The sequence below is a fragment of the Pelodiscus sinensis genome, chromosome 2, assembly GCF_049634645.1.
Source record: "Pelodiscus sinensis isolate JC-2024 chromosome 2, ASM4963464v1, whole genome shotgun sequence".
NCBI lineage: Eukaryota > Metazoa > Chordata > Testudines > Trionychidae > Pelodiscus > Pelodiscus sinensis.
In genome coordinates, this window is record NC_134712.1 from 143,899,740 (window position 1) to 143,923,573 (window position 23,834).

At 45.8% G+C, this 23,834-nt stretch overlaps 1 long non-coding RNA gene across 1 annotated transcript in view; it reads right to left on the bottom strand.

The window, feature by feature from the left end:
• The window catches only part of LOC142826787 (uncharacterized), a 32,478-nt gene extending 9,374 nt beyond the window's left edge, over positions 1–23,104 (bottom strand). The window contains exons 1-2 of the long non-coding RNA XR_012901031.1: positions 22,858–23,104; positions 22,620–22,718 (exon numbers count right to left, since the gene is read on the bottom strand). This is a non-coding gene — a long non-coding RNA (uncharacterized LOC142826787). The remainder of the gene's footprint in view (positions 1–22,619; positions 22,719–22,857) is intronic.
• Positions 23,105–23,834: the final 730 nt, after the last annotated feature.

The window sequence follows — 23,834 nt, forward strand, 5'->3', positions numbered from 1 at the left end:
ATCAAGAGTTTTCATTGTCTTGTCTTTGTACTTTGCATTGTGTATTTTCCTTCTTCTATTTTTAATTATTTTAAGTGGTTAAATTCCATTTGAAGCTTAGGGGCCTGATTTTCCTTTGACTTCAAACCATACAAATCAGAAATAGCGCCATTAACGTCAAGAAGATTACGTCACTTCGGAAGGAACAATCAGTTTCACACATACAGAATGGGAAGTGATGTCTAGGAAGGAGTACTGCAGAAAGGGATCTGGGAGTCATAGTGGACCACAAGCTAAATATGAGCAGTGTGACACTTTTGCAAAAAAAGCAAACATAATTCTGGGATGCATTAACAGGATTGTTGTGAGCAAGACATGAGAAGTCATTCTTCCTCGCTACTCTGTACTGATTTTGGAGTATTGTGTCCAGTTCTGGGCTTCACATTTCAAGAAGGATGTGGAGATGTTGGAGAAGGTCCAGAGAAGAACAACAAATTAAAGGTCTAGAATGAGCTATGAGGGAAGACTGAAAGAACTGGGCTTGTTTAGTTTGGAAAAGAGAAGACTGACGGGGGACATGATAGCAGTTTTCAAGCATCTAAAAGGGTGTTACAAGGAGGAGGGAAAAAAATTGTTCTCCTTGGCCTCTGATGATAGGACAAGAGGCAATGCGCTTAAATTGCACCAAAGGAGGTTTAGGTTGAACATCAGGAAAAACTTCCTATCTGTCAGGGTGGTTAAACACTGGAACAAGTTGCCTCGAGAGGTTGTGGAATTTCCATCACTGGAGATATTTATGAGCAAGTTAACAGACATCTATTAGGGAAGATCTAGATTAGAGGTGGGCACGATCAGGGCCGGCCCGAGCCATTCGTGTGTCCCGGGAGCACAGCGCCACCCCCCGGACACGGAGCGCATGTGTGGCCCCACCCTCAGGCGTGTGGCACGTGTGTGGTGCCGCCCCAGGCACGCAGAGCACACGCGGTGCCGCCCCCGCCTGGTCTGGCAGCCCCACGCGATGCACCCTGAGCGGTAGCCCAGTCAGCCCGTATACCTTGGGCCGGCTCTGGGAACGATATGGCCCACAGGCTAGATGCAGCCTGCCATGGCAGGAGGTGGGTGGATGAGAGACTTTGCACGCTTCTCCTGCCCCCACTCCCTGATCGGCTTAGGGGTGAGGTAGTGTAAGAAGTCTTCTCCCCCTCCACCACTTCCAGGGTTACACGGCATGTAGATGGAGCTGCCAGCTGTTCAAAATGGCTGGCAGTTCCCTCTATGCACCACATGCCCCTAGTGGCAAGGGGGTGGGAAGAGATTTTGTATAGCTAGGGGCAGGGGAGCACGCAAACTCTCTCACCTCCCTTCCCCTCCCTCCTCCGCCGCCAGCCAGGTTTGCATAGTGGATAGCAAGAATTGCCAGCCATTTTCCAAATCTGGCATCTCCATCTACACACTGCACACCCCTGACAGGGAGCAAGAGACTTTGCGTACTCCCCTGCCCCGAGCTGTGATGATTGGCCTGGGGGCAGGAGAGTGCACAAAATCTCATCCATTCCCTCCCCCCACCGGGGGCATGTGGCACATAGAGGTAGCTGCCAGCTGTTCAAAACAGCTGGCAGTTCCCTCTAGGCACCACATCACCCTGGTGGGGGATGAGAGACTTTGTGCACTCCCCCACCCCTCAGGACCTGATTGGCCTGGGGGTGGGGGGACATGTGCAAAGTCTCTTGCCCCCGAGGGATGCACAGCCCTAAGCAGACATGGAGGGGGGCCCATGTGACTGGGGCTGCTGCAGGAGGGAGCCTGCCTCAGGGATCCTGTTGGACTGCTGGCTGGAAGCCACCTAAGGTAAGTGACTCTCAGCTAGAGCCTGCCTCAGCCCCTGCCTCTTGCACCCCAGACCCTCCCACTTCTTAACTCCCTGCTCCAGGTCATCACCCAAGTACACCGCACCAGATCATGATTCCCTCCAGACCCCTCACTCCCCTGCTACATCTCTCCCCCAGGTCAAAATTCATTCCTGCACCCCTACTCCCTCCCAGACCCAGCAGCCTAATCCCCTGCCAAGGTCACAACAGCCTGCTTCACCTAAACTCCTTCTCAGACCCATATCCTCTCCTGCACCCCAGTCCTCTACCCTCTAAGCTCCCTTCTGCACCCAACCCCCATCCCAGGCCCCACATCCCCTCCATAGAGAAGGGTGGCCCTTGACCACTTGCCAAAATCTTGGAATCTCTTCCCCCAACAAAGCTTATTGTCCACCCCAATACAGAAGGCACTTGGTCCTGCCCACGAGGGCAGGGCACTGGACTTGATGAACTCTCAAGATCCCTTCCAGTTCTAGTGTTCCATGATTCTACACCAATTTAAAGTCAGGGTGCAAAGCGATTTAGGTCATTTGTTAATATTTTCCCTGTGCATTATGAGTTTTAGGAGTGTAATTGTGCAATATGGTTTATAATTCATAGATGTCTGAGTTCAATAAATGTGACATTGCAATGAAATTTTGCTGGCTATGACCCTGAGAAGTTTTGATTAGCCCCAACTCACGTTAACATCTGTAGGAGGGATGGATGTGCAGTCATTCTAAGAAACAGGCCCTTTGTAAATTGTTTTACAAGTGTCCATCCTTCGCCACTAAAGGCAAGTGGTGTTTTGTTATTGACTTGTCAGGTACATGATGGAGGCCTAAGTCCCCTCTTCTCCCTCTCCCCCCCCCCCCAAAAAAAACCCCTTAAAAGTGCTAAGGACGTGAATACTTGGCCCCAGGCAATTTCTTGAGGGATTCCAAATAGGAAACTAGAGTTGAGGTTTTCTCCTCTTCTACCCCAACAACAGGATCCCAGCTTCCCTAACTAGTCCTGTTCCCTCAGTTGCCTCAGCCAACTGCGCCCACTACCAACTGCACAGTCTCTCTCTAGCCTCTTTCCCCCACCACACACAGCTCAAGGAGATGCCCCATCATGTGACTAAGAAAAGCATCACATGCTCTGTACTTAGCTATTCTCTGCTGTCACCTTGTGTTCCTCCTCCTCCTTTTATTTCCATTGTGCCATTCTGCTCCCCTCTCCCCTTCCACCAGCACACCCAAAGGGTTCCATCCCCAGGAAGGGGAGGTAGGATGAAGGTCATCAGAAGCACAGGCCAAAGAGATACGCTCCCCAAAGGGGGAAGTAATACAGGGCATGCTGAGAGTTTCCAAATAACATTTTCTTGTTCCACCTGGAAGAACCAGAAACTCTTCCTCCTCCAGGGTGCATCCCCCAAAGAACACCAAGCTCTCTGCAGCCTGACCAGTCCCCAGATCATCAGAAACCATGGATCAGCTCCTTTCCTAACACTGCAGTAAATATCAACTGATTTCAAAAGACGACTCCTGTAGGTTTTTGATCTCACTCGGTGCCTATGTTCTCACTAGAGGCATGTTAAAAAATAATGTATTATGAAAGAAACATCCCGCTGGTTCCTGTAGCTGTCACTAACTTCACTGTTCCCAGCAGCAAATCTTCTGAGTCCAACAAATAAAGGGTGAGATTACAACACCTTTTCATAATATCCCCTTGGATAAAAGGGGTGATCTTGAGCTAGATGAAACTACTTGTTTCAGCTGCAGTTTCTACATATACTTGGAAGTGACAAAAAAAATGGGAGTACACCAGAGGTCAGTATTCTGGGCGGAATGGCAGCTGGAATTAGATGGGATGGGCTCCATGCCAGTCTCGATTGTACAAAACGGGCTGACTGAGTAATGGAAAATGAATAGCTTGTTTAAATCTTTCCTCCCAAACTTTCAATCATGTTAATTCAGACACGGAGTCCAGATGCTTTCCTCACTCTTCTTCAAGGTCTTGCACTTACCTCATGACAACTTGTATGACAATGTAGCCTGCTATTTGTATATTCTAAAGCCAACAGGTCAGTGAGGAACACAAAATCAACTACCTGCTTTGTTAGTGCCAAGACACGCTGATAAAAATAATGAGAAAGAGACACAAATGAAAGACAGAACCAAGCACTGATGGTACCTCACTCTTTTAAAGCATTCTTCATTTTCAAAGCATTTCCCAATCACCTAGTTCTCACACAAAGAGTTTCACCTAGTAGAAAAGACTTATATCTACACCAAGCTAATAAAGAGGAGGGAGGGTATTAAGTTAGCTAGAAAAAGTGATCTAATTAATGGAAGACAAAAGATCAAGTATCTGATGGAGGGAATAGTTTTCAGATATTAATAGTGGTTCTAAATGCCTAATATAAAACACCTCCATGAAATCACATTTTCAAGAAGTGCTAAGCCCTCATGCGCTGAAAATCCAGGCCCACCAAGCTGTTGCTAGCAAGACACCAAGGTACTTTCGAAAATGTAAGTCAAAAGGTCTAACAGAAACATAGTACTATATAGAGAGAGCATTTAAATTAGAGAATGAGTTATGCATATATAAAGAGCTGCCACTTACTTAGCTGGCTAACCCAAAAGACTGAGCTGCTTAGTTACAAAGGCAGGACAAATTAGTGAGTCAGAGAAAGATGCCACTTAAATGGCTTACTCAGAAACTTGTTTTTATTTATCTAATTCATCTGCTTTAAAAGGCAATCATCCAAAGCTCAGGCTGCATATAGAAAATGTAACAAACCCACATAGTAACAATACATCTGTACCAATGGTAAGCATTACAATCTCTCTCTCAAATTATACCAAATGTATGCTCCCCAGACACTCCCCACCCCCTCTTTGCCTTGGATAAGCCCTATAGCAAGAGCTGCAGATTAACGAATATGGGTTCAGGAGGACCAGCAAGGAAGCTGATGCCAAACTCAAGTCTGCTGAAAATAATCTGTTTTCCAGGCATCACTGATCTAAACCAGTGACTGTCAGTGCTAATGCTTCAGGCTATAACAGCTGCCATAGACTGAAACAGGCACAAGAAATCCCAGAACTCCAAAATCTTAGGGCTTTGTAGAGCTCCTGATACACTTGGCACTCTCACTTGGGAGGCATGTGAGATCTTCCTTTCAGCAGAGATTGGACACCGGAATGAGTTATGAGAAGGGCCATACCACCCTGTCAGATAAGGGGAGAAAGTAGCCTCACTGCAGTAACTTAAATAGTTCCTCAAACTTTTGTTAATTCACATTTCTATTTCATTCTATGGTACAAAAAGGGACTAGAGTGGGCAACATCCCACAATGGTTATTACACTGCGCTGCAACGCAGGTGGACCTAGGTTTTACTACACTGTCACCCATTAATAGCCTGCTGAGCTCTCCCTGCCTCGCCCTCAGGGCAGCTTCCCCATAAGAAGCTGCAAGGCAGCGCACCAGCACCAGTAGTACCAGTCACGTGACCTCCCCACAGAGCTCAAAGGAGTGATATAAGAAATCAGACTCACAGGATGGGCCTTCGAGAGTTCATCTCATCCAGCCCCATGCACTCATGTCAGGACGCTCAGAAAGTGTCAGGACACGGTAGGGAATGAGGGCAGCAGGCTCTCTCTCTCTCTCTCTCTCTGTATAAAAAATACAGTCTGTCAGAGAAAAGAAACTCCCCCCCCAGTAAAAAAGTTTGGCCAGGCCGCTCTTGTTCTGCAGTACTCCTTGAGAGAAACCGGCCATATTTATTTATGACAGAGGTGAATTTATAGTATTTATTCTAAGATTTTTAATAGAACGTGTTAATAATGAATTTACAGTATTTATTATATTTATTCTATGGCTTCTAGTAAAACGTGTCAGAGATACAGGGATGGGAATGGCAAGGGGAATAGTCTCTAATCTTAAAATATCCAGCTACAGTAATTAAATAACAGTGAGAACTACAAACTCTTATGTACTACCCAAAAACAACTACAACACTAAGCTTATACAACAGGAAAAAATCAAATCATACATACCAACTTACACAGCACACGGAACATTTCACAGATATCCGTTCGGTTGCGAAGGCTTTGGTTACGCCCGAGAGTCAGGGGAGGTGGCTGGTCGATTGATCAGGCCAGCAGCGCTTTGAAGTATACGAGAAGGCACACGCACGGTGGTACGTGTGTTGCGAAGACCTCCTAGAGCAAACTGTGCCATGGGTATTTATCCCCAAATCTGCACATCGCTTTCCCGCGCTTGCATATTACCATATATGGCCCAATGGTCACCAAGTGGGGGGGTCTGTGTCCCAGGGGTTGGGCCGAAACTGTGCAGGTTTCATGCGACCAGGTAAGCCCCGCAGTTCTCACGCCAAGGTGACGGGTGGGAGAGTCTGAGGCTATTTTCCCCTTTTCACACCTTCCCTTTTTCTAAAGGCAATGGTATGCAGGAAGGGTGCGGCCGGTTTCTCTCAAGGAGTACTGCAGAACAAGAGCGGCCTGGCCAAACTTTTTTACTGGGGGGGGGCAGTTTCTTTTCTCTGACACAGTCCTGGTTCTAGATCAGCCAAGAGGAACTGAGGGTCAGGGAGGAGGAGGCATCATCACCTCATATAGCCAGGGGAAGGGGGGGGGGGGGGGAAACACAGCCATGTGACTGGTAGTGGCCAGGCAAAAGTCTCCAACGCTAGAATGCTGGATGAGCACACACCTAAGTGGAATATGTGTCTACATCTACTTGAAGAACAGCAAATTTTCTGTCAACCAAAAACTAGCTGTGAAAATGAAATCTGACTGGAGACCCAAAATGAAAATGTAATTACTACGCTTTTCAATCCTTCACTGCTAAGTAATGACCACCACCAGCACTGATCCATGCCAATGAATTAAGTGGGCTAGCTTCCTAGAGCACGTTAGCTATTTTTCCAAATAGCTTCAATACTTGTGTGACCGTGTCTAGTAAAGCTTGTAAAATACACGTCAGAAATCATTGAGAAAAAATGCATGCTTGCTCCTAGGTGGCTGTAACTGGTTAGATAACAATGTGACCCTTTTGCCAGCAGCAACCAGGGCCAGGTTCATAATCTACAAGTTCCTCTGCATCCATCCAACACAGAACTGGCTCAAGTCCCCAACCAGTAACCTGGAGAAATTCACACACTACCCTTGGGCACCTCTGAGAGGCAATGCTTCCCCACTCACAAGCACAGAGTCTGAGTGTAGAAAATAAACTTTTAATAAAAGGAAGGGAAAAACTTGGCATTAAATTGGGAAAACATCACAAGTAGGGCTCATAAAGAAAAAAACATGAGTAACAGTCCCCTTCACATGCTCAACTCTTTTCTGCACCCACTCACAGTTGCTGCCTTTGGTCAGGACAGACCCAAAGTCCAAGGGTGCCTCTACCATCCTCAATGGGGGAGGTAAAGAAGCAATTTACTCGCTCCACTGGTCACTCGCCATCTGCTGACCAGCCACTTGCTGCTCCCACTGGCTACTCTGTCAGCTGCTTGCTCGCTGCTGCCCCTGCTGGCCCACCACTCACTGCTTCCACCAGCTTGTGGTGGATTTAGCTCTGGGCAAAACCCCGTTATTTCAGCACTCAGTGATTTCAACTCTTGGCCCAAAGCACAGTCCAGCCACAAGAGATTCCCGCTTACACTGGAGTAAATTTAAAATAATAAAGAAGGCTCCTTATTTTAGCTCTATCATTCAAACAGTGGGGAGAAACTGGATGAACCAGTCTCTCAGCTGTTGCCTGAAAGACATGTAGCCTGCTGACTCAGAGTCCTGCCTTCCCCAACTTAATTTTGCAGGGCTCTTGGCAGTGGAGCCTCTGTCCATCCAAGTTTCTTAATACTGACAGGTTGCGTCTAGACTGGCATGATTTTGCGGAAATACTTTTAATTGAAAAGTTTTTCCGTTAAAAGTATTTCCACAAAAGAGCATCTAGATTGGCAAGGATGCTTTTGCACAAAAAGTGCTTTTGCGCAAAAGCATCCATGCCAATCTAGACGCACTTTTGCGCAAGAAAGCTCCGATGGCCATTTTAGCCATCAGGCTTTCTTGCGCAAAAAATGAAGGTGCCTGTCTACACTGGCCCTCTTGCACAAGTATTCTTGCACAAGAGGGCTTATCCCTGAGCAAGAGCGTGAAAGTATTTTCGTAAGAAGCACTGATTTTGTACATTACAAAGTCAGTGCACTTGCGCAAATTCAAGCGGCCAGTGTAGACAGCTGCCAGTCTAGATGCACCCAAAGTGTCTCTCTCCTTCTGAACTCAGTTAAACACAGTCTGATTTTTCTGTATTCCCACAATAGTTGCAAGCATTTTTCACAATCCCTACATTTAGTATTAACACAATTTGTGACCCAACAGCTAAATTGATTACAATGAGCAAAACTCCACTCTATCAGCTGAATATCTAACATCTAAGCAAAGCAGGAGGAAACTGTATGTACATACACACACCCAGGGTTTCTCTGCCATTTCAGCTGGCAGTAATGGAAGCATTCATTCAGATCCTGGTTACAGGAACTTAGTGCAGTTTTACAGTTTTACATAACTTATCTTTCCCTTTAATGGTGCATGGCCATGGGGAGTTAGGGATGATCATCCAATGAGGATCTACACAACAGGAGTTATTTAGTTCCTTTTCTTCTTTTAATGTTATTTATGAATTTAAGTTATGCAGGGAAAAGGACAGAGCAGCAAGATTTACAAAATGCTAAATAGCATCTAATAAATAGAAAGCAGTTCAGAAGAACACAAGGGAAGCTAGCCACTGTCATGTGCAATGGCATAAATAATTATATGCCCTGAAAATGCATGGTGTTCAAGTCATTCAGCCTCTAGAAGCCAAGCAAATAGATGCAGAGTGTATGTTTGTGACTGATCACTTGCCGCTGAATATTATAGGTAGTAATGCCCTTGTCCGCCTGGTTAAGCTTAAAATGGAAATGAATCTGTCATCCAACAATCATCATCATCCATTCCACAGGAAATTATTTAAATCCACACAGAGCATAACCATGTTCAGTAACGCTTTTATTTAGGAAACAACATAAGCTACAATTACCACACTTGGATGTAAGCTTGTCATGGTCTAGTCCAGGCCACTAAAGACTATAAGCAAGATTTTGTGTTTCGTGCTGAAGTGGTACTATAAGCTACATGATCAGAGATTTTATTGCCATTGCCTGACTTTGGACATGAACTGATTTATATCGGGTCCAATAGCACAGGAAATGTCTGACAAAAAACTACTGGATCTGCACCTGCCAGCAACACCGTCCAGATGAAAAGCTTCTATGTTTACCTTTAAGAATGTCACTTGTGTCACATTTTCAGTATTTAGACTTACTCATCAGTTGGTAACAACATTTCCAGCTGCTCTTAAATGCCTACTGAATAAGTGTTTGAAGGAGAACAACTTAAACACTTGACAGCAGTTATAATCAAGGCACACTATAATTTTAATTGGAAAACCGGTATGAACATGAATCCTTCCATACTGTTAAACTCTCCCTGTTACACAAGCGAGACACTTCCAGACAAATACTAAAAAAATGCCAAAGGAAAGGCATTTGGATTGCATCAAAGGGAAGAAGTACCCCTCGACTCCAACATACAGCTGTTTTAAAAGAGCTGGTAGAAGCAGGCTGACCATGGGTTCTGCTTGCTCTCTCTTTTCACTTGCTAGCATAGACTCCAACTCTGTGGCTATTCCAGGGCCGGAGCACCCATGAGGAAAAAAATTTAGTGGGTGCACAGCACTCACTGATTCCAAGCTCCCTCTCCTGCGCTGACCAACTCCTCCTCCTCCCTCCCACAAACAACTGATTTGCAGCACTCAAGCTCTGGGAGGAGGGAGAGGAGCAGGGGGCAGGGTGTGCTTGAGGAGGAGGTGGGGAAGAGGCAGGGCAGGAATAGAGCAGAGGCAGAAACAGGCAGAGCAGGATGTTGAGGGAAGGGAGCTAGAGTGGAGGGGTGGGATCGAGGATCCTCCAGCAAGATGAGGAGTTGGCAACTAGGCTTGCTAGCACTAGCCTTTCCCAGTATCTGGCCCCTCTCGGTGTAATAGCTCCTACCACGTACAGAAGCCTTTCTTACTGTTGCATGACTCCATCTCTTCAAATCTCATCTGAAAGCCTATTTTTCCCTCCCTCACCAACATCATACACATACACCAGTGTTCCCTCTAACATTTTCTATCCTTGGTGGACTGAATTTTTTTTTAGATGGATTGAAATTTCTTATGTGCAACACCAGTAGTGAGGTAGTGTGTGGATGTGTACCACCAATGCAAACAAAACACACACATACATACACACACATACACTATATATAAAATAAAATATAAATAGACACACACACAGACGCACATATATACATATATTTTAAGCAGTCTATATATGTGGAAGAAAATATATTAAAACATGATACCGGTGTCTAGTTGCTGTGAGGTACCCTTAGGGTATGTCTACACAGCAAAGTCATTTTGAAATAATGACCACTATTCCAAAATAACTTCGCGAGCATCTACACAGCCAAACCACTATTTTGAAATAATTTCAAAATAGCGGATGGTTTATTTCGTGTTCTGTAAACCTCATTCTATGAGGAATAACACCTATTCTGAACTAGCTATATCGGAATAGGTGCTGTGTAGACAGGGAATAGGGTCTAAATCAAAATAGGGAGCCTCCAGCACTTTCTAGGGTGCCTGGTGGCTGCTCTGGCCATGCACAAGAAAACTCTACACACACACACACACACACACACACACACACACACACACACACACACACACACACAGTCCCCTGGAGCCCTTAAAGCTTCAGACTTTGCAGGCAGGATTAGTGGCGGAACTGCGAGCCATGCACAGAACTATCGACCGCAGGGTGGAGGAGGACCTGCAGCTATGGTGGGAGAGCTGGGGAGCTGCTTGCACAGGGCCGCTCATTGTGCAATGACATGCACACCCTAGTGCAGAGCATGCTGCCTCCTCCAACTCCAGTCTCCGCTGCCTCTCCAGCTATCACTCTCTCTCCACACCCTCCCCATCCTCCGTGGACGCTGAGGCCCCCACACCCACAGCCGTGGGATCCACAGAGGCCGGCGCCACTCCCAGCCCAAGCCCTGAGCCTCTCCTCCCCTTTCCAGTTCTCTCTTCTCTCCTTCCAGATTCTCCACACCCCCTTCTTCCACCCTCTTTCCTCCCCTCTTCCAGCTTCTTTCCCTTCTCTGTCCCCAGTTTCTTTTGCCCCACAGTTCTGTAAAATAAAGTTAAGTTAAGTTTTGCCAAAAAGAAAATATATGTATTTGTTCATCAGAAATGGGGGGAAGGGAGGGGTAAGTGAAGGGGCGGCAGTGAGGAGTTGTTGTATCATGAAAGCAAGGTACTAACAAACTTCAACAGGACTTTATTTACCAAAAGTGAAACCTATTTACAAAGCTGCACCTCTCTGTAGCTCTCACTCAGCCCTGACTAATCTTCTCCTCCCTCCTTCCTGTTTCCTGTGCTTCCAGACTCCCAACTGCTAGTGCTCCCAGTTCTAATAATTACAAGCAGCATCTAAAACACAATATTCCCTCCTCTCTTAAGAAGCTCTCTCAATTTTAAAATAAACATTGTTGCTCTAACCACAACAACAAATATGGAACAAGCCACTATACTGTTGGCAGAAATATTACACTGGAAAACACTGTAAATACTACATAACATAGTCTCTAGTCCAGACAGGTGGTCATCTGGGTCTGACAGACCGTCTTTCAAATCCCGGTTCTAGCGCAATATCTTATTCTGTTGGTACTATGGTGAAGTCATCCAATGCAGACTGGGTGTTGGCACCATCTCTTCCTGGTGCATAGGCAGGTGCAAGATAAGAAGCATTCCATACCCGCCCATCAGAAAGTTGATAGGTGTAAGGTCCCTTCTTCTCAATGATTTTAAGAGGAGATGTTAATTTATGGTCCCCTTTGTGTAAAATTCCAGGTTTTCTTACTCTAACGAAGGAACCGCACTCAAATTTAGGTTCCTTAGCACCCCGCCGTGTGTCTGTGAAAGCCTTATACTTTTCTTGGCTCTGTTCAACTGTTTTTTTCACATCATCCTCGTTTGGTGCATCAGGTCTTGCCTTTAACAATCCAGAAATGTTCAGTTTAGTATTCATCTGTTTTCCATGCAGTAGCTCTGCAGGTGATCTTTGCGTTGTGGCATGTTGTGTAGCCCTGTATGCTTGCAAGACCTAAGTAGTGAAGGTTATCCACGATTGCTCTTCCAGTTTAGCCATTTGCAAACTCTCTTTCAAACTTCTATTAAACCTTTCGATTTCCCCACTGGCTTGGGGGTAATACAGGGATGATCTTCTATGCAAAATGTTCCTCTCTTCTGGAAAAGTTTCAAATTCCAGGGAAGTAAATTGACTACCATTGTCTGAAACCAGTTCTTTGGGGTTACCTTCCCTGCTAAAAACTGTATAGAGGAACTTAATTACTGTGGCAGAAGAGATTTGTGATGTAAACACTACTTCAGGACATTTACTGAAATGGTCTATTAAAGTGATGGCATAACAACAGTCAATTGGAGCAATATCAAAGGGTCCTATGATGTTAATCGCAACTTTTTCCTATGCAGAATCAGGAAGAGGAACAGGCTGTAATGGTGGGGTATGGGTCACTGCTGTCTTATGCATTTGGCAAGTGACACAGGATTTTATGAATGCTTCAGTTTGGGAGTCCATTTCTGGCCATGAATACAGATCCCATAGTCGTCGTTTGGTTCTGACAGTTCCTTGATGAGTATCGTGTGCCAGGTATATGAGTTTTGACTGTAATTCTTCTGGCACAAGTAGGCAGTGTGTACCTCATGGCACACAGCCATCAAGCAAAGAAAGTTCATCCTGAACTCTAAAATAAAGCAGCAAAACTCGACCAGCGGTTTTAGGGTAACTGGGCCATCTCTTTGTCAAAAATTCCCATAGCTTTTGTTGAATTGAACATGCTGAACAAGCAACTTGGAATTGCTCTCTTGTAACCACAGTAAGAGTGCTTGTAATAAGTGCAACTACTTCATCCTCATCCTCCAGTGGACCATCTGGTGAAGACAAAGGCAGGCGAGGAAGGCAATCAGCTATCACATTTTGGTTCCCAGGCTTATATTCCAGTGAAAAAGAGTACTCTTGCAGACCATCTAGCAATACGATTTCCTGCTCTTCCCAGTCCTTTTGTAGTTAGAAATGTTGTCAAAGGGTTGTGGTCTGTGCACAACTTGAATGTTACCTGACAGATAAGTTTTCCATTTTTCAGTAGCCCAGACACAAGCGATTCTTTTTCAACTATAGAATATTTTCTCTCAGCATCACTCTGAAGCGAATGCAACAGTCCTCTCCGAGTTGTCCTCATGAAGTTGTGCGAGGACAGCCCCAAGTCCATAATCAGAAGCATCAGTAATCACAATTGTGGGCAATGCAGCACTGAATAGTGCAAGTACTAGACTATGTACAATCAAGTCTTTCACAGTTTCCAAACTAGCTTGTGCATCCGTTGTCCACACCGTAGTAATTCTCGTAACGGTTCAATGACAGAAGCATAATTGGGAATGAATTTTGCATACCAGGAGGTAAGAACTAAGAAGGAACATAAGGTTTGCAAATCTGTTGGAGGAGGAGCCTTTGAAATTGCTAGGATATGATCTGGATCAGGTTTTAGTCCAGCCGATGAAATTGTATGCCCCAGAAAGGAGAGTTCTGTTGGTCTAAATTTGCATTTAGACAAATTGAGCTTGAGGCCTGCCATGCTGATGCAGTTTAGTACAGAGTGCAGGTTATTGTCATGCTCCTCAGAAGTATTTCCAAACATAATAATATCATCCAGATAGCACTGAACTCCATATTTATTCTTCAGAATCAATGACATCATTTTTGGAAGGCACTTGGGGAAGATGCAAGACCGTATGGAACACGTTTAAAACGAAATAGTCCCTCGTGTAATAAATGCTGTGCGGTCTCTGCTATCTTCATGCAACATAACCTGGTGGTATGCGCTCTGCAAATCAAGAGTAGAAAACATCTTTGCTCCACGGAGTTCTGCAAATACTTCTTCTATGTGAGGCAGAGGGGGATGTCAACCACAATAGCTTTATTTGGCTCCCTTAAGTCCACACAAAGGCGAATGCCTCCATCCTTCTTCTGTGTCACCATTATAAGTGAAACCCATTCCAAGGAGTCAATCTCTTCAATAATGTCCTTTGAACAAGTGTTTTAAGTTCCTCTGAAACAGCTTCCCTGACTGAAAATGGCAAGCTCCATAACTTCTGTCGTACAGGCATCACATTATGTCGCATTTTAACTTTGTGCACAAACTCATAAGCACAGTCAAGATTCTCCTCAACCTGGTCTTGGGTCCCAGTTGAAACTGGTGTGTGTACTGCAAGAGTGCTGAGGAAGATCAATTCATCCATTAACTACCCTGAGGTTTAAAGCAGCCAATAAATCTCTGCCAAGGATAGGAGTGCCTTTGTGGACAATGTAGAACTCTGCAGTTATACAGCAATCACCAAAAGCCACTGTTGCTGGCAGGCAGCCACGTACTGGAATTTGGTTTTTCAAATAGCATACCAAATGAAGTTTGGGTTCAGAAAGAGGCACATCTTTAAAGTAATGCAGATAGATGAAATCAGGTAGTATAGATACTGCTCACCCAGTGTCCAGCATTAGCTGAATAGGATGTGCTTTGCCTGAAGATGTGGCAGAAACATTTATAGTACACCTTATCTGTTCTGGAATATGTGTAGTAGTGATTTTGTCCACACTAAGCACAGTAACATCTGGTATTGTAACTGCATGCACCTGTTGATTGGAATGGCTACTGTGGCAAACCTTAGCAAAATGCCCAATATTTTTGCAGTGATTGCACTGAGCTACTTTTGCAGGACATCTTGTGTAGCTTGCAAGGTGTTGTGAGGATCCACAGCGAAAGCATGCTTTTGCTGTGCTTTGAATTTCCTGATTCTGTGGTTTTTCATTAGTTTTCTCCTTATAATTGTTTGTCTGCAGTGATAGTGGACTTTTCTGCAAAGGAGTCACAGCCTGAACTGCGTATGCCTCCTGTATGCCTGCTCATTATTTTGGCTTCTGCTATAGATGACTCAATCTGGGTAGCAATGGTTATTGCTTTTTCCAGTGTAAGTTGTGGTTCTAGAAGCAAGCGTTCTCTTACATGAAGCATGGTTGTTTTCTCAATGAGCTGGACTAGAATCATCTCATCGGCCATATTCCCAAAGTCACAAGTTATAATCAGTCTCCTCAGAGACACATTATACTGCATTATAGTCTCTCCTGGTTTCTGCTCACGCTGGCGAAATCTTTAGCGATTAGCTATTACATTCACTTTTGGCACTAAAAAGTTCTTTAATGCAATGAGTGTAGTCTCATATTTATCATTTGCAAGGGGAAAAGTGTAAAATATACGCTGCCCTTCTGCTCCAAGGCAGAGGATTAACAGAGCGCGTTTTCTTACTTCAGAAATCTCTGTAGCACTGATTGCAGATAAGTCTCAAACATATGGATCCAGGCAGTAAAAGCAATTGGAGGCTCACCTGGGCTTTGCAGAAAGGGCTCAGGTGTTGTATCATGCAAGCAAGCTACTAACAAACTTCAACAGGACTTTATTTACCAAAAGTGAAACCTCTTTACAAAGCTGCTGCTGCTGCACCTCTCTGTAGCTCTCACTCAGCCCTAGCTAAGCTTCTCCTCCCTCCTTCCTGTTTCCTGTGCTTCCCGACTCCCAACAGCCAGTGCTCCCAGTTCTAATCATTACAAACAGCATCTAAAACACCACAGGAGTGAAGCAGAAACCCCCCAGTGGGGTGGACCAGGGAACAGTGTCACCGCTCCTCTGGGAAGAAGCTCTCCCTCAGGGCCTCCCGGATGCACACAGCCCCCTGATGGGCCTGCCGGATGGCAGCCGTGTGTGGCTGCTCGTAGGCACTGCCTAAGCAGTCTGCCTCCACTCCCCATCCTGGCAGGAAGGCCTTCCCCTTCCTCTCAAACACATTGTGCAGGACATAACACGCAGTTACCAGATGTGGGATGTTGTGCTCTCCGAGGTAAAGATGGGAGAGGAGGCATCTAAAACGTGCCTTCAGGCAGCCTCAAACACCATGCAGGCCCTGCTCAGCCAGGCATTAAATGCCTGTCATGAGGGGTTGAGGTGGCCGGTGTAGGGCTTCATGAGCCATGGCTGCAGCCAATAGGCTGTATCCCCCACCAGACATATGGGTATGTCCACATCCCCGACCCTGATGTGGCGGTCAGGGAAGAAAGTCCTGGCTTGCTGCTTCTGGTAGACACTAGAGTTCCTGAACACACATGTGTCGTGTGCTTTCCCCGACCTCCCAACGTTTATCTCCGTAAACTGGCCCCGATGGTCAGTTACAGCCTGCAGGACCACTGAAAAGTATCCCTTGTGGTTACTGTGCATTGAGGCCCGGTGGTCTGGGGCATGGATGGGGATATGTGTCCCATCGATAGCCGCCCCACAGTTGGGGAAGCCCAGGGTGCCAAACCCCTCGATGACGACATTGACATCTGCCAGGTGGATGACTCTGCACAGCGGGGTGCTGTTGATCGCCCTGACCACCTGCAGGAGACAAACTGAGAATCACAAGGTTGTCAGGGTACCTGAGAGTTCACTCTCTCTCTCTCTTCTTAGACCTCCCCACCACCACCACCAGAAGCAACCCCCTGCAATCATGGCCACCCCAAACAGAGCTATGCATGGGCAGGGCAGAACAAATCATCCTGGGGAGGGGACTTGCACCATCTCCACCACCACTCTACTCCCTTTCCCAAGGGAAGCCCATTCCCTTCTTCCACCCCCTCCTGGGATGAGAATGCCATACCTGCATGAGCAGGGCCCCAACAATCGATCTCCCCATGCCAAACAGGTTCCCCACAGATCGGTAGCTGTCCAGCGTGGAGAGTTTCCATAGGGCGATGGCAACATGCTTCTGGAGAGGAATGGAAGGCCTCATGTGCGTGTTCCACCACCTCAGGGCAGGGGCCAGCCACTTGCACAGCTTGTGGAAGGTGCCCTTCTTCATTCAAAAGATCTGGAGCCACTGTTGGTCTCCTCAGCGCTCCAGAACGATGTGGTGCCACCAGTCTGCACTGGTGTCCAGATGCCAATGCGGCAGGACCCGACCGTCAGATCACAGTGGGCGACATCCAGATCCTGTAGCAGCTCCCCCACATACCCAAGGAGGGTCTCCAAGAAGCCCTGGGGGTTGGGTTCCTGCAGAGCCTGGGAGGCAGCCTGCAGAAAGTGCTGCACGACTTGCAGCAAAAGCTCCAAGAGCTGGAGAGAGCCCGGAGCTAGCTCCTGCTCCATAATGGAGAGTGCTGTGGTGTCCTGAGCCAAGGCAACCAGATCAAGCAGAGAAAATGCTTTGCTGTTCCTCAGAGAGGTAGGCAAGCAAACAGGGAAACCTGAGAAATGGCTGTCCAGAGGGGTCCCTTTAAGCACAAGCCTCAGATAGCCTCAGGCAGCAGCCACACGAGGCAACTACTGACCTGATGCCCTGCCTGAACTGGTTCCAGGTGGCCTTAAATGCAATTCAGCATCCAATCAGTTTGGACGTGCTATTTCAAAATTGCTAAGCGCGATTTCAAAATGCATTTTGTGTGTAGAAGTGTGATATCAGAATAAGCTCTTCTGGAATACAATAGCTTATTCCAAAAATAACGCTGCTGTGTAGACATAGCCAAAGTGACTACAAAGGTGTTGTACAAAGGTAGGGAATTAGCCTTCTTCCACTCAATGAAAAGCGGAAGCCCCAGAACAAATTAACGCATGGCTTCTGGGTTTGTAGACAGATGCATGTTTCAAAGAGCTTGCAAATAAGGTTTCATCCTACAAAACTAGTATCACACCTACTACTTGCTACTTCTGATTCATAAGAGCCAGAACTCTATCACAGAACAAAGATCTGGCCTTATGCAATACAATGTACCTTGTATTAATTAGTAACACAGGATTTTAAAAAATCATTAAGATCAGAGTTTTAGATATCTGTAACACTCCAAAAAATTCTGTTAAAAGAATCTTTTTCTTTATTATCTTAAGCCATTAACACCTATGTAAACTTTGTTTGGAATGTAATCATGCAAATGTCCTCCTAGCACACACCCACCCACACATCCCATGTAGCCTGCCAGGGGCTGCAAGCAATGTTCGCCTTCCTGGTCTAGTGCAGAACTCCTGGACCTTACTGAGATTTGGAGGGATGAGACAAAGCTCCAGAATCTCCGCAACAGATGCAGGAATTCGGACATCTATGGCCGCATGGCAGGCAGCCTAACCTCCCACCCCTCACCCAGCCAGCCAGAGAGGACTGCAGCAGGTCAGTGCACCCAAAACAAACTGCCCCCTGCCTCCACCTCACTGAAGTGATGCAACATCCACCCCCCCCTTTTCCCCCCCCATCTACCTCATGCAGTCAGTCCCTTAACTCCCCCTTCCCAGCCCAGGAAGCTTGAAGAGACAGCTAGGTTTTTGCATCTCTCTCCCCTCTGGCAGACAGGACTCTCCAAATTCCCCTTGCCCCTGACTTCCCCCCAAGCCAATTGATTAGTTACTCACTCCTTTCCTTCCCCCAGCCATTTATTGCATCCTTCTCTCTGCTGTGGTAGCTCCGCAGTTCAGCACATGGCAGCATTTAGTTGCTGTTTATAGATGCCCCACACCCCACTGGTCAGCTGAGTTCCCTGCCTGCACGGGGAGCTTTGAACCTCTGAGCGGGGCTCAGAAAATAGCTGTGCAGCCACGCAGGTTAGAGGGAATTTTGACAGACACTCGTCCTTTTTTCTTACTTAACGGTGGAGCTGTATTTAATTCTGTCAAACATTTTGTATGAAAGACAGTTTAGAAAATAAAAGATTCAATGTGCTTTTTGCAAACGGTTTCCTGAACATCACAATAGCTACCTCTATCTTCATTGTGTATATATTCTTCTAGGTGAGGAAGGAATCTGGAAAATTAATCTTAGTCCCAACTCAAGTAAAGAAGCTAAATTGTAGTATGTGGTGTAGTCATAGCCATGTTGATCCTATGCCCTGTGCAAGGGCACCATTTATGGGGGACTAGAAGGGCAGTAGGCCCCTCTCCCAAGTTTGAACCTCCTGAATTTCATACTTGAGGTCTGCTTAAAGCTGCGTGCTCTGACTCTAGAGGCAGTTCTTTAATGCAACAGAGTCTGAGCAGCTTGCTTGGAGTTTATAATAAAAAGAGGAAGGCAGCATGATTAAAAGTAACAAAAGGTTGAGTACTCCAGTAATTGATTTTTAGATCATGAAAACATTGCTGAGTACTCCACTTAAAAGATGGGGGAGAGAGGGAAAGAGTAGGAATGAGTGTTGTGCTGCTGGGATTTGCATTTGGATTACTGTGTTAAACTTACAAACGCTCTAGAAAAATGAGTAAACAGGGATTAATGCATAGCTCACTGCAAAGAGCTACAAAGGGATTTCACAGAGTGGGCAACATAAAGGCAGATGGAATTCAGTGTTGATAAGTAATGCACATGGGAAATATAATTCTAACTATAGACACAAAATAGATGTTACCAATCAAGAAAAAGATGTACTGTATTATGCAGTCTAAAAACTAAAAAACCGACAGAACATTGGGAATCATTAGCAAAGGAATAGATAATAAGAAAAAATTGCCTGTACATTGTATGCCCATATCTTGAATACTGTATGCAGATCTGGTCAAGAGAGACTGTATTTGGGAATGGTACAAAAAGGGCAACAGAAATGATTAGGGGTAAGGACCAGCTTCCATATGAGGAAAAATTAACAAGACTGGGACTTTTCAGCTTGGAAAATAAATGACTAAAGGGTGGGATGTCTAGAAAATCATGAATGGTGTGGAAAAATAACATAAGGAAATGTTATTTATTTCTTCATTAACAACACAAAAAGCTGACCCAATTAAATTTATAGGCAAAAGATTTTAAACAAATAAAATACATTATTTTTTCCACAATCAATGTGTGGGACTCTCTGCCAGGAGATGGTGAAAAAGCTAACAGGGTTCCAATAAGAACAAAGTATGTTCAGTGAGGATAGGTCCATCAAAGGCAACTAGCCAGAACAGGCAGGGATGGTGTCCCTAGCTTCTGTTTGCCAGAAGCTGGGAATGGGTGACAAGATGAATCGTGATGATTGCCTCTTGTGTTTATTCCTTTTGAAGCACCTGGCATTGGCCACTGTCAGAAGACAAGGTACTGGGCTAGAAGGACCATTGGTCTGACCTAGTATGACCATTCTGATGATCTTATATAGAGCTGAAATGTATCTGCCTCCTTGCTGTACTTCCAGAGGGCCCCACTTCCCCTTCCAGAGCCGAGATGGAGCCCAGGACTCCTGACGAGGTCTGTCTCTCTCCACAGTTATTAACAAAGAATATACATCAACATTTTAAGGCGAACCAGTGTCCTTTAAGTGACTTGCCACAAAATGTCAGAATATGTTAGTGTTAGAGCTGAGTGGGTCTAATATTTAATTTTCTTTCTTTCATACAGGAATTAGATAGAGTCTTCCTGTCAGCTAACTGCTAAAAAAGTAGTTTTCAGTACCTTGGTAGCCCTTGGATAGAGATGATGGTGGGAGGGAGAAGGAGGGATGGCATTGGTTCCCCTCCTCCCCATTTAGTGCTTGGCTTGTACTGAGCATGCTCAGTAACACTGCTTAAGCCTCTGTCCTCAGCCCATGCCCACGTGCTCTCTCTCTCCTCCCCACCCCCCAGCATGACATGCACAGTTCCACCCCCCATCTCCACATCCCCCCCCCCCACACACACCCCAGAATCTGAAATGGCACCCCGGCTTTGTGTGACTCAGAAGCTCATATCTCTCACCAATAGAAGTTAGGCTAATCCATCTTGCTTCCTTAATGTAAATGCACATTCATTTTAAAGGCTCTTATTCCATTGTAATATTTGCTACATAAAATTGTCTGAATTCAGTGCCTATACTCCTATTCAAAATCCTGTTTAAGTTTCCGATGCATTGCTGAGATGTACAAGTATAGATTTCAGACATCATGCATGACTTCACTCAATGCTTAGAATAGTCTAAATCTTCCATAAACTTGCTAGTCTTAGAAATTGTATCAGCATTTCACCCTGTGCTAGTTGTGTAGTCCTAATACACAGAGAGATGGCTTTTTCCTGTTTTCTAGATTTCCTGTTTCCTACAGGTGACTGTTTCCAGTTTCCTCCTAGAAATGCATCACTCTCACAAGCCACCTTGAATTTACACTAGAACTCTGCATGAAAATGCAGGATATTTACAGCTGAGCTGCAGTCGCAGATGTAGCTCATTAACTCTAACCAGAACACAGAGGAGTTGGAGTCTCTGAGGGAGGCAGAGGGAAATGGGACAGGGAAACAGAAAGCCTGTGGGGAAACCATGATGAGGAGCCATACTGGAGGAGGCAGCTTAGGTTAAGGTCTATGTGTTGTTGCTGTTATTTGCATTACCAACAAAACCATACCCAAGAAAGGTGAAAGTTGGACAGTGTGGTCAAAGCAGGGTGCAAGCCACATCTGCTTAGTCTGTAAACATCTCTGCATGGAAAATATTTGCTTAATTTGCACACACTTTTCTTTTTCAAAGTGCTTTTTTTCCCATCTAAGCACTACTCTCTCTTATCTTTTAATTAATGTTTACCATGGGTGGGGTGTACTTTGTAAATAATGTATCTGGCTGCAAAGCCAATAAGGAGGAAAGCATTCCATTAAGAAATTTATAAAAACTTAGTAAAGGAGCATGTGAAGCACTTTGAAAATTGTAACCAAGTCAGTTTTCACAATGATGTTGCAAGGCAGGTATTAGGCTCTTACTGGGCATAAGGTCATGGAAAATGAAGTGTAGAGGTTAAGTGACATTCCTAGCTTCAGAGAGGGGCAGTGACAGAGGTAGGATTAGATCTAAGCCTATGGAATGGTGATCCCTGAACTACTAAGGGGTGTGCCCCCCTTGCGCTCCTTTCCACGCTCGTCTCCCAGAGCCAGGGCTGGGAGCATGGCCGTGGCTCAGGGGGCATGGCCACAGAGAAGGAAGCCAAGGCTGGGGCCACAGCTAGAGGTGTGTCTAGACCTGTGAGCAACGGCCATAGCTCCAATCCTGGCAATGGCCAAGGCTGCAAGTGGAGTAGCACTATAGGGCTGGGAGTCAGGGCTGTGACTGGGGCAGGGGCAGAGCTGGAGGCAGGGTAGGGGTTGGGTGTTACTCCCTCCCTGCCCACACCTGCCACCCCTCCCTGAATGTTCTTCTAGAGGGGCACACCCCACAGTTTGCTATACAGACTTACAGTCATGCATGTTATCGACTAACCCTCCTAATTATCATACACATTTTAAATTGGGCTTCCAAACTCCATGTCACCAATAATGTCCCCTGTCATCAACTTTGATTGCCACCCACAAAAAGCTCAGAAATGCCAACTTTAATTAAGCTTTTATTTTACACTCCATTCATAGCTCATTAATAGTGAAAAGTGCTTCTTACCAACTGCACTTTCAGACTGAGGAGCAAAACAAAAGAAATACCCTTTAAATAATGTGCAAGTACTAAAATACCCAAAAGTACATTCAGCTCCAACTAGGATGCCAAATTGCAGCAGGTACAGCTGTGGGTACACACATATAGTAGCTATTTCATCATACCTACATTCCCACAGCCGGGCACATACGCACAGCTCACAGGTCTCTCACCTCCCAAATCTTTCAGATCTCTCTGGCAGACCCATCTGGAAAATCCATGTTGTACAAAGATCAAAGAGCGGTGCCAAGTAGAACTGGATGACAGGGATGCTGGAGAGGAGAGGAGAGGAGAGGAGGTGAAGCGGCCCTGGAGATTCAGAGCTAGAAAAGCACAGGCAAGTCTGGAATGTGCTTCTGCCCTGCAGCTGCATGTGACCCAGACCAGAGGGAGACTTTCAGAAAAGCTCACCTGAGTGAAGTGCCTGAGAGAAATGCCCTGAGCTACAGCTAAATCACCAGCTCTGACAGAGTGCTTGCAGCAAAGAAAGCAGGCTGGGCACCAGTGTTCTCTTCTCAGTTCCAGGGCTTTCTGCAGGGAGCTGACTGACTGGGCGGGGCTGATTAATCACCTGTGAAGTTCTGTTGCAGCACAGCTTAGAGTGAACACTGCCACTCACCCTTGCCCCAATCAGTAGGTGCACTGGGGGCTATGTCTACACTCACAGCTTCTTGCATCAGAAGTATGCAAATGAGGCTAAGCATGGAATATCGCCACGCCTCATTTGCATACCTAATGAACTGCCATTTTTGCATAAGAGGCCCATGCGCCACAAGAAAAACCCTCTTGTGCAATGCTGGTATGCCAATTATTTTCAGGAATAACGGCATTGCACAAGAGGGTTTTTCTTGCACAAGAAGGAGCAGGGTAGACAGCTCCTTCTGGCGCAAGAGCCTCTTCTGCAAAAATGGCGGTTCATTAGGTATGCAAATGAGGCTTGGCGATATTCCACGCTTAGCCTCATTTGCATGCTTCTGACGCAAGAAGCTGTGAGTGTAGACATAGCCGGGCTGTGCTATAACTAACAGTTGGCTCCCCCCACTGGGCTAGCTAGTACAGCGGACTATCACCTGGCTTGCCCATAACCTCAGCTGTAGGAGAGTGCAGCACAGAGCCTGTGAAGGGAAGCAAATGAAAGCTGAACAGGCATCTCAGCACAGTGATTCAATGTCACTTGCCTTTCTCCTACAGGCTGCCTGCTGCTGCCACCATCAAGGCTGTCAGGCCTGAGGCGAAGGTCACGGGTGAGGGCAGAAAAAGAGAAAGAATTTCTGTTGGCTGGTCTTCATAATACCCCTGTGTTGCTGCTAAAATATACAGAGAAGGAATAAATCATGCTTCCTCCTCACCTCTTTTCTTCATACCCAATCGTAATGTTTCCAATTTCT